Below are 6,030 nucleotides of genomic sequence, written 5' to 3' on the forward strand. Positions count from 1 at the left end.
CTGATCCTGAATCAAGATACTGATTTCCTCCTCCACCAGCTGTAATAAAATCATTCTCCTGAGTGCGGGCGACTCTCAGGCGTGCTGAAGCAAGTGCAAAGCAGTGGTTTTGCTGTACTTAACCTAAGTACATTATAAAGTGGATACTTTTTACTTTTCACTTCACTTACTACATTTGAGGGCATTTATTTGTACTTTCTAGATTTGTACTTACTAGCTGCTGAAAGTCCTGAGTGTTTTAAACACATCTGTAGTGTGAGCAAACACAAATATACAGAAAAAAAAAAAACTAGCAATGCAATTGTTCCTACTGAACAAGTCAGCACAAATCAGTATCAAAATCACTACATTTGTAGCTTTATTAGATCTCAAAATATTTAATTAATAATTTTATTATTTACTCATAAGGGGTTACTTTTGTCTCATTAATATTCACAAATACACAAATGGTGATCTACAAATAGTCATTGATTTGTACATGTGTTTTGATATTCATAAATGCAAATTTCGTATTTGTAACTTGTAACTTTACAAATAGATGTGTATTTGTAAATATTTCTTTTTTCATTTGCAAAATAAAATTATTTTATTTGTAAAACAAAAAATTCAGTTTGTAAAATGTGATTCGCACTTGTGGATCATCAATTACACGAATCCACCGATTTCCGGAATGACGTAATTTTGAGACATTCATACATAAAATATATTGTGTGTATTTTATATTCAGAATACGAATTGAAACGTTACGACGTCAAGAATTACAATCACAAAATGAAAATTTACGATTACGCTTTCATCAGTACGAATACGAATTCACAGACGGGACTTTACTGTCAAAAATGCGTCATCACTTCACAGATATTTATCGAGCAGAAGAAACATCGATCAAGATCAAGACTGCGCATGCTTAAGTTTGTAGGGTAAAATGGAGTAATGGCTTTCGTGGCAAACTCATTTTGAGAAATCCACAAACAGATCCACAAATACAGACACGTACTTGACCAGCAGGGGGCAGCAGCTGGCACATGAAACATTTGACACTGCCAAAATAGAAGCGTCTCTTGCTAACTTCACTTCACTTCACGTCACTTAGACTAATGTTTACTATTATCAAACGCCTCAACAGCGAAGGACTAAACCAGAACTGAACCAGGACTAAACCAGAACTGAACCAGGACTGAACCAGGACTAAACCAGAACTGAACCAAAACTGAGTGTCTGAACGACCCAGAAAAGAAGTTCTCAAAGTGAGCGTCTCAAAATTACGTCATAGCGTAAATCGGTGGATTCATGTAACTGGTGAACTACAAATGCGAATCACATTTTACAAACAGAATTTTTAGTTTTACAAATGAAATAATTTTTTTGCAAATGAAAAAATATATATTTATAAATACATCTATCTGTAAATACCAACATACAAGTTACAAATATTAAATTTGCATTTGTGAATATCAAAACACATGTACAAACCAGTGAATATTTGTAGATCACCATCAATGTATTTGTGAATATAAATTTTAATCAGACAAAAGTAACCCCATATACATAATCATATGCAAATAGCATGTAGGTCTCCAAAATCTCCAAATATAGGCGCCAAAATGTCCACAAACATGGATGTTCAGGCATAGCACAGACATAAGCGTTCTGCCCGCGGCGCACGCGTGCGGCGCTGCTGTTGTCAAGTGCATCTTCTGAGTGATGCACGCTCTCTGCAAGGGGTCAGCCTTATCATCAGAAGACCCTCTAGTCAGAAGGCCCTCTAGTCAGAAAATCCATGTTCAGGTAGTGTTTTCAGTATACCACAGATCTTGTAGGATATTTTCCAAATTTTCACTCAAAGTTCATAAAGACATACATTTTATGCGAACAAATGGGCTATTATATCGCTTCCGGGTTTTGTGGGCGGGGTTTGTCTTATCAGCTTGTGAGCTGTAAGCTCAAACTGAGCTTATGCGATCACCCATTGTCCGGCATCCATCCGTCTGTCTGTCCGTTAACCACGGCTGGACAAATCTAGACTGTTTGACTTACAGAGTCCATATGAATGTCTTTAGATACCTTAGGGTAAAATAGCTCTTTCCAATTCTTGAATTATGTCACAGTGACCTATTTTCTGACTAGTGGGCCTTCTCACTACAGGGTCTTCTGACTAGTGGGCTTTCTGACTAGGGGGCCTTCTGATGATAAGGGTGTAACCCTCTGCAAACTTTACAAACCTTGGCTGCGATCAAAAACTTGAATCTGAGAATTTCAATCGACGATTTCTGGATAAAAGAGGCACAACTCCAACTCCTTTGACTGAACACCTTCTGCATCGGACTACGAGACATTTCTGAGGAAAACCTGAGGTTTGTCACTTTCCTGATTCATAGTCATTACGGGTTTTCATCATGTTACTCAAAAAGCAATCATTAGTTAAGCTAATGCCCATTTATTGATGTCTAGGTCATGTTTATGGTATATTTATTTCAAGAAATGTGAGCTCTTGTGCTTCTGATCTCCTAAATAGCTGCTGTAGGTGTCATGGTTTTCCCGTGATTCCACCTAGATTGAGTTAGGTTCCAGCGGTCACTTAACTGACCATTGACTCCAGCTAGAGCCTAATAATAGGGTGACTATGGTGAGACGATACATGTAGAAAAGCAACCTTAGCAAATGAAACATGTAGTTGAGGCACTAGACTCCTGGAGGGCTCCTGCTGATTTTATTGGAACATTGTTGTTAAGCATACAGGCCTTTTCTCAAATGTTTCAGTCTAAAATTATTTTTTAAAGATACACCTGATTTTCTTGGACTTGGAATAAGATTGCACATCACCTCACAATCCCTACAGTCCACTGTATTTTTCCATTAAAATTAGCCCATATCCAGAATTTAGATCCCAAATCCTACTAAGTATACTGACAAGTCTTGAATTTTCAATAGAATTTCCTTGTGCTTTTTAGCATTGTTACCTGTGAAACATATTTTAGCATTGTTACCTGTGAAACACAGGTTGACAATATAAATGGTATAACTTACATGACAAGTTCCACATGTCAAATGAAAGCAAATGTTGAGCTAAATTAAAGATGCACCATTTCTTGAATAGTACTGTTAGGTTTATCTAGACATTTAAAAACAAGAAGAAAGACAAGATATTAATTCAGTTTTACTCATGAGGAGAACGGGCAGAGAGTGGGCATCAAAACCAACAGTCTCCACATGTTCTGATGCCTCAAGGCCGCTCTCCTCCTTTTATTTCATTAGGAGGCCCTAGTTACAGAATGATAATTCTCAAGGGGAAGGGGGAATCAGCAAAGACATAATAAGAAACTGATGCAGCTAAGCATAGTATAAACACATAAAACATGATTAACAATCAGGAGGTGCCGTAGGTATGGACAGACACCATCATAACTCTTCATGTGTGACAGTGGGAGTTGGCTTCATGTGAGGAATCATCTCGAGGTTCACAAGAGCGATAGGTCACTGCACACAGTTGTCAAACACAAAGAGGTTATTCATATTCATACAAGTGATTGGTACATTATAAATCAAAGAATTGTAGTACATAAATGGTTAACTCATAGGCCTAGAATATCACACAAGTATTTAGCAAATATGGGATAATAGAATTATTCTGACAAGTACCAAAATGAATGGGTATGTTCATAGATTGGGTTAAGTGATCTCCAGTCAGTTGTCAATTGGGGGTCTTAGAAGTTGTCTATACAGCAAACAAAAAGGAGTTTAAAGTCATATTTATTTAAGTTTAATAATAACTACTTTTAATATGTTATAAGATTACAGTTATTATATATGAAATATACCAAAAAAACAAAAACATTACATCTATTAGGTCAGTTCAGTAATCTTTGAACATTCCAAATAAGGATGCTAGCTGCTAACACTGTGTCCTTGTCAAGGGTTTTCTCGCAGATTTCACCACTCGTCTGTAAGCTGGAGAGCTGTACACTGCATTATTACCCACTGTACTTCAGACAACACAGTTAACCCTGAGATAGGACCACGTGAAATGAAAATACAAAGAGATGAGTTAAAACTTGAATACCTCAGAAGTGGAATTAGATATGAAAAAATCCTTCAGTATGTTTCATCAAAATCTTGTTAAATACAAGACTGTAAAGTTTGGAATATGTAGGTGCTACTTTAAGGTAGAGATGCACCGAACCAGCTTTTTCAGTCCCGATACTGCTCTCGATACATTTACTGTAAGTATTGGCCGAAAATCTATATTAACCAATACTAGTGTAGGGAAGGAAAATGGCACTTATTTCCTTAAAACATTTAATTCATTTCACAAGAAAGACAACTGTGTATTGTAACACCATCCTTCAAATCATGATTGAACAACTCCATTTGAATAAAAGATCAAAACATTCTGATAGATTCTAGGCCAAAATGTGCCTGTAAATGGTCTAAGTAAATCCGCTGGAAGGTCAACCAGCATATCGACTTGACCAATATCATGAACCAATATCTGATCCAGTAACTTTTTCAATATTTGATCTGTATTTCAATGTTGAATAACTGATTGAATAAATATGAAATAATCTTTGCGTGCACAGAGGCGCCGTGAAAAGTAACCTTGGGGAAAAGCGGAGCCCATAACTATCTGACCTGATATTAAGAACATTACTAAGGAAGTTTCCCCATATGGCTTTGTGAAGAAATATTAACCAATGCTGTTTTCTACAAATTGCCAGTCATGTTCAGGCAGCTAAACCATAAAGAGGGCAGTGATGAGTGATTGTCATTGGTGATAACCCTCAGTGATCCATGATGCACAGAGTCCAGGTTGTGCAGAGTGCATGACCAAACATGCATGAAGTATCACCATAGTCCAGAATAGACAGAAAAGTTGCTTCCATTGTTTTTTTCTTAGCACTGAAAGAAAAGCAATGTTTGTGTCTAAACCAGAAACCAATTTTTTGTTTGAGTTTTTTAGCCATTCTTACGTTATTGGTTGCAACACCCCTCTTTGTAATGTGTTAATGTTTTAAGTAGGGATGGGACAATATACAATAATATCATTTATTGTGACTGAGGTGAGACTGTCGTGTGACCAACTCACAACAGGTAAGTTTTTTATATTTATAGTATTGAAGTACAGTACATTTATTTGTCTGGTTTTCTTCCAATTAGATGGAACTGTGGAGAGGAGAGGTGGCGGAGGAGGCTTATATCCAGGGACAGAAATGGAAGGCTGTTTTGCTGGTGGCCTTAACCACTGCCAAACGTGTCAGTGATATTCATGCTTTATCGGTGCGTCTGTCTTGTATGTGATTCAGCACTGATCATTTCAGAGTGACCATTTGTGATACATTTGTGTTTGTGCCATAGGGACAGAAATGGGAGACATCTCAAAGCGGAGAAGTCAATGTCAAAAGAAAACAGGGAAAACATGGATTGGGAAAAGAAGGTTCGCCGTGTTGGGCATTAAGAGTAAAACATCCAGTTAGTGTCAAACAAGAGAGAAGAGACAGAAGAGAAGAGGGAAGAGGGAGAAAACTATGAAAGATAGATTTGTTTCATCAGATTTAGAATTTTAAATGCTGGTACACTTCTCACTTTTTGAACCTTGAAAAAACATGAATTATTTTTAGTCTGAAGTGGCTGAATTTTGCAGTTAACTTTTTCAATGTGCTTAAAAATTTAAAATAAAAACCTATTAATCACTTATTTTCAAACCCTCAGTCTAAATTCAGAGTATAAAATGTGCTGTGAAAAAAATAAACATAGGCTACTTCCTATTGGGCTTTCTCTTCTGCAGGCGCGATCTGCAGTGAAGAAATCACCTTGATGAGGCTAATATTGGCAAACAACATTTCCTGTTTGTTACTTGAACTAATTTAGGATTGATAACTAATGCCTTGGTATGTTAGCAGATGTTTTGCACAGCAAATGTTACACTCTGAATCTACACAGTTGAATTTGAGAACTGTACATTTAAAAAATGAATATTGATTAAAAGTAGAACATATTGAGAATGTTGAAAATTCAGCCACTGAAATTCTGAAT

The sequence above is a fragment of the Boleophthalmus pectinirostris genome, unplaced genomic scaffold, assembly GCF_026225935.1.
Source record: "Boleophthalmus pectinirostris isolate CB_2022bp ecotype Guang Dong unplaced genomic scaffold, ASM2622593v1 HiC_scaffold_12, whole genome shotgun sequence".
Classification (NCBI taxonomy): Eukaryota; Metazoa; Chordata; class Actinopteri; order Gobiiformes; family Gobiidae; genus Boleophthalmus; species Boleophthalmus pectinirostris.